The 11,166-nt window shown below is 35.9% G+C and overlaps 1 long non-coding RNA gene across 2 annotated transcripts in view; it reads left to right on the forward strand.

Annotated features, from left to right (window-relative positions):
* The first annotated feature begins 8,890 nt into the window (after positions 1–8,890).
* The window catches only part of LOC143853709 (uncharacterized), a 2,289-nt gene continuing 13 nt past the window's right edge, over positions 8,891–11,166 (forward strand). Inside the window, exons 1-4 of one of the 2 annotated variants that reach the window (XR_013237280.1) lie at positions 8,891–9,062; positions 9,276–9,362; positions 9,518–9,621; positions 10,915–11,166. The exon at positions 10,915–11,166 is cut by the window's right edge and continues 13 nt beyond it. This is a non-coding gene — a long non-coding RNA (uncharacterized LOC143853709). Of the gene's footprint in view, positions 9,063–9,275; positions 9,363–9,517; positions 9,935–10,914 lie in introns of those variants that run through there. The other variant, XR_013237279.1, reaches the window with a different exon arrangement.

The following is an 11,166-nucleotide window of genomic DNA, read 5'->3' on the forward strand; positions in this document are numbered from 1 at the left end:
CCACACAGGGGCTCCTAACTCTAGGAGTCTCTTGACTCTAGGCAAACTCCTAACTCTAAAACACTCTATATCTAGGACAAACTACTACCTCTAGAGGAAGATCTTTTCGAAAACGGTTTATTGAAAAGCTTTGTTTGAAAAGGTTTGAATGGTTTCTTTTTTAAGGTTTGACTGAACTTGGGATAAAGATCCCAAGCTGCCTATGTACCTCGTGGAAAAGGATCAAGCCAACGTAGTTCGGAAATAAACTTTCCCAGGACGCTTCTAAAATTTTTGAAATTTTCAAATGTTTCAAATGTTTTTAAAGTTTTCAAAATATTTCAATATTTTTTTAGTTTCAAATTTCTGATGTTTTTGAGTTTTAAAATTGAAGTGTTTTTAGATTTTTAAAATATTTTCACCCTTTTGGTCAAAGGCCAAAGAGAAGTAACAACAACACTAGTGTGCTCCAAGTAGTGTGACAACAACGCGAAACCCTAAAACAAGTAAACTAGTGTCCTAAGGAAAGTAAAAATGATCTAAGATCCCAGATAGGTAAGCTCTAATAAGACTGAGTTAGTCTCTAACAAAGAGAAGTGACAACAACACTAAAGGACGAACTACTATCTAAAACAAACCCTAAAGCTATAGGGTAAACTAAAAATCTATAAGATGGACTCTTAAGCAGCCAACTCTAAAGAGGGCAAATAAGTCAAAGACTCTCTAATAATGCTACCAAAGATGGGTGCAAATAAGTCAAAGACTATCTAATAACGCTACCAAAGGTGGGTGCAAATAAGTCAAAGACTGGACTCCTAAATGGAGAGAAAATAAACAAGGGGTGCTAGTGAAACTATACAAGCCTCCTAGACACAAAGGTGGGCTCCAAGTATCCCTATCATTGCCCTTGCATTGATAAATAGGAATAAGGCAAATAAAAAACTAAGTTAGACTCTAACCTTAATGGGAGTACAACTTAGAGGGGGTTCTATAAATGAAGCTAGGTGACTCTCTAATGAGAGCAAAATGGTTTCCTAAAGGGATAAGCTCTAAATGACAAGGCTTGTCTCCAAAGGAGAACCGCCTAATGAGACACAGTGTGTCTCCTAATGGGGGCTCTAGATGACTCTTTCATTGTCCTTACAATGCTTTTATACCTCTAGAATTAAACATAACATTGGGGAAATAAAGTCCTAGAAAGTTTGCTAAAAATCTTATATTTACCTTAATTGATCAATACTAATCAAACAAAGAAATGATTTGCTAGAACTAAAATGAGCAGAAACCAGATTAAAATAAAATACCCTATCTTAAGCTTGTTCTCACTACACAAGCTCATGATGATATCATTTAGTCCATTGAGAATTTATGCAATTATATCTTTCAGCAGGTTATCAAGTATTGGTAAAACAAATGAAAAAAAATCCGACACAAGAACACACATATTAAACCCATATTAACAAATCCTGGTATTGAAATTATTCCCACCTTCTAAAAAAATCATAATCTAAAGGTACAAATGATTTTATACTAGGCTTATCATGCACAGGTGTTCAAAGCTGAGGATGCAGATATATAGAACTCCGAGGCCATGATTATAAAACTAATAGCAAGAATATTAAAGATTAATCCATTAATGATCATTTACCCTAAAAAAAAACACTCGGCAACTGTTTATCAATAATGGTATGGGATTGCATTCCATTTAAAACAAACACTGACTAATGTTGGTTGAAATAAAATACGAGCATGTTAAATGACCAAGTTTAAAACAAACAATGACCAAGTTATCTCAGCCATCTAATTTGAAATTAACGTGTATGTCAGGTGCTATAGTAAACAAGGAATAAAATTTGCACGCTTTAATCATATAACCAAGTTATAATAAAATAATAAACCAAAAGCAACAGAAGTCCAAATTGTATTAATCTTGGACTACTGCTCTATCCTTATAATCCACAAAACTTTGCCAAACCAGACTTCTTATAAAAACTTTTGATCTGAAAACATCTATTATTAAAACTCATCATGGAATTGATTTGCCTGGAACTGGGATTCAAAAAAACTAACTCTGAACTATACGGCATGACAATATTATGGGACTCTTTAAAATTAATCAAACTCAATTAGCTCCAATGATCATTTTGACACTAATAGTGTAAAATATAGCAGATTTCATTACATTAGAATCCTTTTCCAACTTCATGCATCTAATATAATAAAAGATTGAAGCAATTCCTAAAAAAAACCTGATCCCTACTACTATTTTCTCATTATTTAAGACAAGTTACTTGCCAACCTCTTAACTCTATGACCCTAAATAACTGTTCTTCCAATTTTGGAATTACACGATATTAACCACTATTAAAACTTTGAACCTCTGCAACTATTAAATTTTTAAACCAAATAAACACCTGACAAATACTTCGATATATCTTCAGCATATATAAATTAACCTTGATAGCCAATTACACCATAACATGATCATCACAATATAAGAAACCCAACAACTACATAAAAATACCATAACAATTGTATCATGTACAAGTTAAAACCCAAAAGAAAGCTAATAAATTTATACTATCATACTACCACCACAGTGTATGTCAAAAGCAATTATAAACTATGATAAATCCCCACAGTTTTATCAAACTAAAAAAAATACTTAAGAAACTCCAGCAAGGTCATACTAAAGTGTAGAATTTTCTAATCAAGCTTAATACTACCCAACAGAAAACATTGCAAATTGGATATTCTTAAACAAAATCATAGGCACAACACCTGGCACGTCAAGATGCTAAATTCTCAGGCTAACCAACAAAACAATGTTCTAAATTCTGTACTTGACAAATTTGTTTTTCCATTTATGAATCACAAAAAAAAAACAAATACAAAATCATTATATAAAGTAATCCCTTTCATCTGATGCAAACATAAAAAAAACCCTAAAAAAAATACTGAGACAAATTATATTGACCAAAACAAAAACAGTACTTATACATTACACTAAAACACAGTCATGTTTATGCAAAAAGTAACATCATGCTGTACAGGTGACAAGTGGACAATCATACATAATGACATGTAACTAAAGGTCATCATCTTCAAACCAAAAATACTTTATTCAAACCAAAGCTAAATATTGGCACTAAAGAGATCCTATAGATTATATTACATGAATTGAATGAATGCCTATTTATACATCTTTTTCACAACCCCCAAAATTGGATATAACTGAACCAAACGAAGACAGATCATTGAGATTCACAAAAGAAACTTTGGCCAAGTGCAAAATAAGTATTCAAATGCTTCTTTTCTTTTATGGTCACAAAATAAGCATATTTATATCTTACAGATGAATGACATTAAGGCTTAAAATCTTTTCAATTCGAAGCCATATGACCAAAATTAATACATGTATTACCTGAACGGATCCATTTTTTGAACATTTGTATGACATTTATCTTGATGATCAAAACAAAAGCCCATACAACCATAAACTGACTTTACAATCATGCTAAATTCCATCTTCATTTCCATTTTAGCAACAATATTTCTTAAATAACCTTTATCTTATATCAAATAGTTTCAACTGAAATGAGCCTAAAAATTCAATGTTTTATACATGGCATACAAGCTCAATAAGCTTTTATAAATAACTTCTAAGATGAAAAACTCCTAACAAAAGCTATATTGAAACATATCCTCACAGTATCTGTCCATGCTCTGATTTTCACCATAACTAACAAATACAAACAGATAAACAAAGCTGAATATAAATGCTTTAAATTTTCCTCAGACCCAGCACCAAAGCTAAAATTTGAGAAAATCAATTATCATGTCATGATTCAAAGATCAAAGCCACTGAAAAAAATGAGATAAAGAACATGTACATAAACTAAGAACCATCTAATCACAGAGAAACTAAAATAAATAAAAAATCAATCATGACTCGAAATTTCATAGGAAAGCAATGAGAAAGTTACATGTTATGGACGTAGTCCCTTAATCTTCTTCCCTTATTTCTCATACATTTAATTATCTTACCTTCTCTTCTTCATATCTAAGCCATTTCAAATACACTTTTGCTCTTTTTTTTAAATTTCACTTCTCTGAAACAATTGAATTTCAGATCTGAAGAATCTCTAGCAATCTGCTCCTTTTAGCTGAAGATTTGATTTAAAATGAAATAAATGCCCTGATTCTCATGGAAAACCTTCAGATCTGATGAGGATCAGAGTTTATAAAAGAGAATCGAGGCGATGATGGTGTAGATCCGAAGAAGAAGCTAAGAAAAAGGGAAATTAGAGGCTTCTAGTTTCGGACCTAGGGTTTTGAAAAGAAATGATGAAGAAGAAAAAAAATAAAGCCTAAAACAAGGGTTTCAAATTGGAAAAAGCTATTTCTAAGGCTTCAAAATGAATAAAATGAGGTAATAGCTAGAAGAAACGGATAAGCTTGAATCAATAGTGGTGATGATGGCCAGCCGGAGCTCCAGTCAATCACACCGGAGAAGAAGATGAGTGATCCCTCTCTTTTCTCTACTTTTTTATAAACCCTAACCAAGGTCAATGAAAAATTCTCCCCTCTCTCTCTCTCTCTCTCTCGATTTTCTCTCTGCTAGGGTTTGCTAAGGATCCCTAAAATGAGAATAAATGAGACCCCAAGCCACTTATTTATAGACATTTACCCTAATGTTTAGCCCCCTCAAGTTACTTGGACAACCTTCTTTGATAAAATATCGACTTATTTTTTAGCAAAAAGGATGGTCCCTGGAAACTTGTTTAATGAAAATTAAGGGAATAAGTTTAAACCCTTTAAGTTGCCCAAAACAAACCCCCCCACTGCAAAATATACTAACCGGACTACCCCCACACTGGATAAACCACTCCCCTCTTTCTACACTATACTACATTACACTATCTATTATGCTCGTTTGTCAGGCAAACCATGACGGATTTTAACGAAATTTTACAGGGGCCTACCTGGGATCCTAACCTACCCTAGGGCAAAAATTGGGACTCTAGTTCACCTATTTAAAGGGTCTTTAATCAAACATGGTTATTTGGGGTTCGATGAAAATGGGGTGTCTACAGGCATTTATAAGTAATAAGCCTCTCAAATATGAAAGAAGAGAATCCTAGAGAACGGGGCAACAAAGAAAAATATAAAATAAATAAATAAATATTGTATTAAAACTATTAAAAAGGAAAACTAAAGCTTATAGTACTCTACAGTACCCCTCAGATCTGGTGATCTAAACTGTCCAATCAAGAACTGTAAATAAACTATTGAAGAATTCTGTTTAATGAGATTTCAAGGATTGGAGGTAGATTTTGGAATAGTTTTGTCCAAATGTAAGGCCTACCAATAATCAACTAATTAGATATTATCAGATTTCATCTGTGCATAAGTCACATTTATGCCTCTAAAAGGGACCAAAAATCAATGACATCAGCAAACTAAGAGATAATGAAAGAGCAAAAAGGGACCAGAGGTCAATGACATCAGCAAACCAAGAGATAATTCAAAGAAAAAGGACAAAACTTAATGGCCCTAGTTATCTATATTTCATGGTCAGAGGATTGGTTTCCAATAGGAAAAGCAAAGGTGATGGTATTATGTAAAGAAACCAACTGCTATGGACTACACACGGGTTGGCATCCATATGATAGGGATATCACTCGCATAGTAAATATCAATTCCTTCCTATTGATGCGATCTTACTGATAAATGGAAGCCTTGACTAACTTATAAGGGCTCTTAAAAAATCCAAAACTTAGCTGATGGTTTTCCCTCATAGTACCTACTCTAGGAATAAATCCAAGGAGTACAAAATTGCAGTCCACCTTAATAAGAATGACTTGAAAAGAAACCATCCACTTTTAAAAACCATAGCCACAAATTAATTGAAGAATATTAAGCAGTAACAATCAAATTCACCTTGGAATCCAAAAAATAAAAGAAATACATGAGAATTTCAAAGAATATACACCATAGAAGATAACAATAAATAAATGAAGCAGAGATGCAAAATCGTGACACCCATCTTCCCTCCTGTTATTCTCAAGAACACATTAATCTGTAGGCAAAAAGGAAACTAAATAAACAAAAATTGATCCCACAAAGAAGACAATAATAAACCTAGAGCTCTCCCCATCTGCCCCAACACTTTCTTGGCCAGCTTAGAGCTTAGCTTTTCTACACCATTTGCCCCAACACTTTCTTGGCCAGCTTAGCTTTTCTAACTCTTGATGATTAACAGCCTAAGGTCTTGCTACAATGGGAAGAGAAGAAATTAGTACAAAATCCTAGGTTGAGGGCTTGGGCAACCCGACCCGAAATTTTTAATAATTTTTTAAGTTTTTAAGCTTAAAATCCTGGGTTGGGTTGGGTCGGGTTGAAATCGGGTTGGGTCGGGTCGGGTTGGCAAAAAGGGTTGCTCGGGTCGGGTTGGAACTAGGGTCGGGTTGGGTTCGGGTTGAGTAAATGGTTGCTTGGGTCGAGTTCGGGTTAGCCTCAACTCGAACCCAACCCGCCCGAGTTGCACCCCTATCCAAGAAGTTATGTGTGCTCCCGGAATCCACAAGGATCATAATCGGCATTTTTTTACAAACCCCTTAATACGCATAATTGGGAATGACGGCGAGCCTGTAAGTGCGAACATAGATATCTGTAAATCCGCAGGTGGAACTTCTTCAGGAGAAAGATCAGTATCTTCCATTTCTGCCTCAACCTCGCCGTTATCACAACCTTCTAATAGAAACAGTTGGGGTCACAACGGTGTCCCGGTACAAACTTCTCATCACAGTTATAGCAGAGGCCTTTTTCTCGGCGTTCCATCATTTGTTTTTCGGTGAGGTGTTTGATGGGAGGAAGGCCATTGTTACCATCAAATTGAGGTTTCGAACCTGGCGGTGAAGGCAATAGAGCCAGTTTAGGAGAGGGTCGCGGACGACGGTTAATAGCATCAATCGATTCCTCCTCTAACCCGGTCAACTCAATAGCTTGATCAAGAGTTGTAGGCTTGAGCTTTTGTACCCCTGGTCGAATCTCATCTTTAAGTCCCGCAAGGAACGCACTTATAAAAAATTGATCAGAAAGATCTTCAGTTTTACTGAAATTTTTTTCAAAACGCTCTCGATATGCTACAACCATCCCAGACTGTCGAAGCCTTATAATATCCGCAATGGGATCTTCGCTCACTCTTGGCCCAAAACGCTGACAAATAACCTTTTTGAAGACGGGCCAAGAAACAAGTCCATGAGTGTGCTCAAACCATTGAAGCTATTGAACAGCTTTTCTTTCTAAGTGAACCAAGGCTAGAGCCACCCTTTTCTCCGTATCAATTCCTTTAACCCCAAAAAATTTGTCACAACGATAAACCCAACCCTTTGGATCATCCCCTGCAAATTTAGGAAAATCGATCTTTGTATAATGAGAATGGAATGTACCCGAAGGAGGGGCTAAGTTTCATGGAACAACGATCTCACTCTGATCGACAGTATTACCTTCAGTTTTCGAATAAGTTGGCACATTACCAATGGTTGTCGCAAGCATCGTAAAATTTCTGTAAACTGACTTGTAGTTGAAGCCTCTATTCGAGCAACAACATCCTGCAACTTCGTAAGCTCTTCCGAATGATGAGAGGCGGATTCTTGCAATTTAGAAATTGCGGTAGAATGGAGTTCAATTTCGCCTAAATTTGTTTTAAGTCTGGTTCCATCTTCCGTGATTATCGATACGCAAGCCGAAGATCGTCGGCTCTGATACCACTTAATACGGCGCTTGAAAGAGAGACTTAATTAATCTCACGTTCGGGGAGATATCCTCAAGAACAACAGAAGTATAGGCGAAGAAGAAGATTATTTTCCATTCATATCTTGAAAATGACAATTACATGTTTAATAAGAGATCTCTTCTACAACACTTTCCTACTAAAAGAGAATCCTAATAAAACTAAATAAAGAAACAGCTAATAACAATAAAGATTCTTACTAAATCTCTAAATATTAAATAGTAACTAATAGATATTCTTAGAGAATTAAATAGTAACTAGTAGATTATTGTTAATTATCTCTTCATATCATATCAGGTACATAGAGGGAAAAGATGGAAAGAGGTATGGAGAGGGACGTGAGACGTGGCGAGAGTAAATAGAGATGTGGAGATAGACTAAGACGTCGCAACGAGACGCCATTAAAAGCCACGTTGGGGCATCTGTGATAGAAAAGGATCCGCTGCCAATCAAAAAAAAAAAAGGATCCGCCTTTAAAGCTTCAACAAAGAAAGAGAGAGGCAGAGAGATGGAAGAGATACGACATGTCTTCGGTTAGGTAGAGCTTAGGGAAAAAATCTCTGACAGAGAGGTGTAAAATCAAGTTTTTCTCTTGTGAGGTCATAAGGGGAGATGTGACACGTGGTAGAGTAATAATACATAGTCTAAGGTTATTAAAAACCATATAGATATGAATTATTTAGGGGCTAAATGGTAAAAGCATATGAGAGACAGTGTGCGGGAGAAAAATCGGCAGCTAAAAAAAGAATTTTCTTTTTCCTCTAGCTATATTGTAGTATCTATCTATATCTTCTATAATCTATAATAAAGAGGGAAGATTTCAGGACACGTGTCGGCCTCCCCTCCCACCTTAGTTAAAATGTCTAAAAAAATAGGAAGAAAAACGAAAAAGAAGAGAAAATAAGGCCGGAAAAACTAAAAAAAGAAATTTTGCTCAATTTCCGCAGCAAAATCTCGAGAAAATCTAGCGAGATTTTTGGAGAAGAAAAAATCTCTCCTCTCTCTCTCTCTCTCTCTCTCCCATATTTTCGGTTCCGGTTTATCTCAACGTCTCCCCCTTCCTCTAGGGCTATATTCTCTCACCTCCGAAGGCCAGCCTCGAGACGCACGCCGCAACCGCCATCCAATAAGTTAACGTCAGCCCCGAAATTTCTGGATTTTTCCCTGGGTTTTGGCTAGATTACAGGATTTACAGCCATAATCCCCGACCGTCTCTCTCTCTCCTCAGGCCCTGCTATTCTTTCGGTGTTTACACGATCAAGGAGAAAGGATCCAAGAATCGAAGGTACTTCTGACCTTCTTCTTCGTTGATTTTTTCTGTATTTTTTTTTTTTTGTTCTAAAAGAGAGGGAGGACCAAATTTGGAAGAGGGATTTTCTAGGAAGGAGGGAATACACAAGGACAAATAAGTATTACACAAAGGGAAAAAGAAGGAGATTGGTTTTTCCAAGTGTTTTCTTGGCAACTGATTTGCTTCCTTTTCATGTCATTTGAGCAGCTCTATTTTCATTCGGGCAACTCAGACACCAATCACACTACTCTAGTCATTCGAGCAACTCTTTCTGCATTTTCTCTCCATTTTCAGGTAACCCATCTATCTAACACGCACCTCGGGCTGAACTTTTTGTTAACCTACACCAATACTGAGTTTTGATTTCATGCCGCAATTTCTAAGACAAACCCATGAGTTGATTAATTTTTCTTTATTTTCTATTCTTTGTTTTTTCCCCCAATTTTCAGATAAGAAATGGCCTCAAAATGGGACTGTGGATATGTGCTTCATGTACCTTTTCGATACCCATTTGCAGATGACATAAGATGGCCCAAAGCGTGCAGCCATAAATGTATAACCTTTTGCATCATAAACATCTATTTGAGTGTTTTTGGTCTTAGTCATCATTTTGCTCTCTCTCTCTTTCTCGATTTTCGTCATTTCGGTTTGCATCCATCCAAACCCTATACTAGCTGAGAGAAGGGCTAACTGTAATATTGCTTCCTTGGGAGGCCTCCGCCTTCACTTCCAAGAGACAAAGATAATCATGAAATTGATTTTTTTACAGTAATAGGAATTGGAAATTATGATGACGTTTTGTGGCTTAAATTTGTATTTGGTGAAGACCATACCATGGAGGAAACATAGAAGTTGAGCACCACAACTACCAAGCTGCAGCTTCATACAATATATGAAACTACCAATTACTCCAAAAGCTTAAGCTGCTGGAGAAGGTGTTATTTAATTTGTTATACTACAACACTGCCCCTCACTTGTGGTCCCTCTTTTAAGGGTTGGCCTACACGTGGCACATATGTCCACTCTTTCTGGGTTGGCCATTACATGTGGATTTTTAATATCGAGAACTTTTGAACCCGACCTTTGCTCTGATACCGTATGAAACAACCAATTACTCCAGAAGCTTAAGCTGTTGGAGAATTCGAAGACCACCACTACGAAGCTGCAACTTCATACAATAGAATTCGAGCACCACCACCACCACTGCCTCCTCTTCATCGATTCAACCAATTCAAAATTGGAATATGGAAGCTTATTTAAGGATCTGTCTTTTTACATTCTGTTTTTTTTTTTTTAAGTTCTCTACATCTCAAACATGGCTGAGCAAGTTCCATCATTTAAAGGAGGTGGAGCATTGTGGTTTGTTAACTATTTATGCTCATTTCATCTAAAATAAATCAACAAATCTGTTTGATCCGCCCTTTTTTCAACTCTCTCTCTCTCTCTCTCAAGTTTATTCGATTTACAGTTTGGCTACTGAGAAAATATCACAGTAAGGGAATGCTTTGGACATTTTCCTATTCAAATAAAGCTTTCTTTGATTTTTACTTTGTGTTCAGGATATGCTGTTAATAGGTAACAAATGAAATCTTCTCATTTGAAGTATGTTTCTCGTTTCTTTCTCTGAATGAATGCTGAAAGTAATTTTGATGGAGCAAATCCAGCATGCTCTACAGTTGTACCATTTTTCTGGAGGTTTTTTGCCAAAGTGAATAAATATGGGTTTTCTTTGTGATCACTCAAGACGAAGGCGTGAGCTTATCGTCTTAATTATTGGGTATCCAGATTTTTCTTTTGTTATTTGGTTTGGATATTGTAATGATTGTGGATCTTTTTCTGTTGATAGAAACAACGACCAGTTGATGTGATTTTGGACTACAATGCATTTTCTATCGCCGCATTTTGAATGAAAACAAGCATAGAAAGGACCCTTCTTGCAAAACAACTTCTAGCTAGAGTTATAAAGGCTGGAATGTTCTTTTTTCCTTCTGTCCCATAGGATAAAATAAGTTTTCTTCTATATGAATGTACAATTAAGATTTTTTTACACTTTGTTTCAATTGTAAGTCAAATTGTGATGTACAACCCTATTATTACA

This window comes from Tasmannia lanceolata, unplaced genomic scaffold, assembly GCF_043159265.1.
Source record: "Tasmannia lanceolata isolate RefF3 unplaced genomic scaffold, GAP_Taslan_0.1 ptg000020l, whole genome shotgun sequence".
Taxonomy (NCBI): domain Eukaryota; kingdom Viridiplantae; phylum Streptophyta; class Magnoliopsida; order Canellales; family Winteraceae; genus Tasmannia; species Tasmannia lanceolata.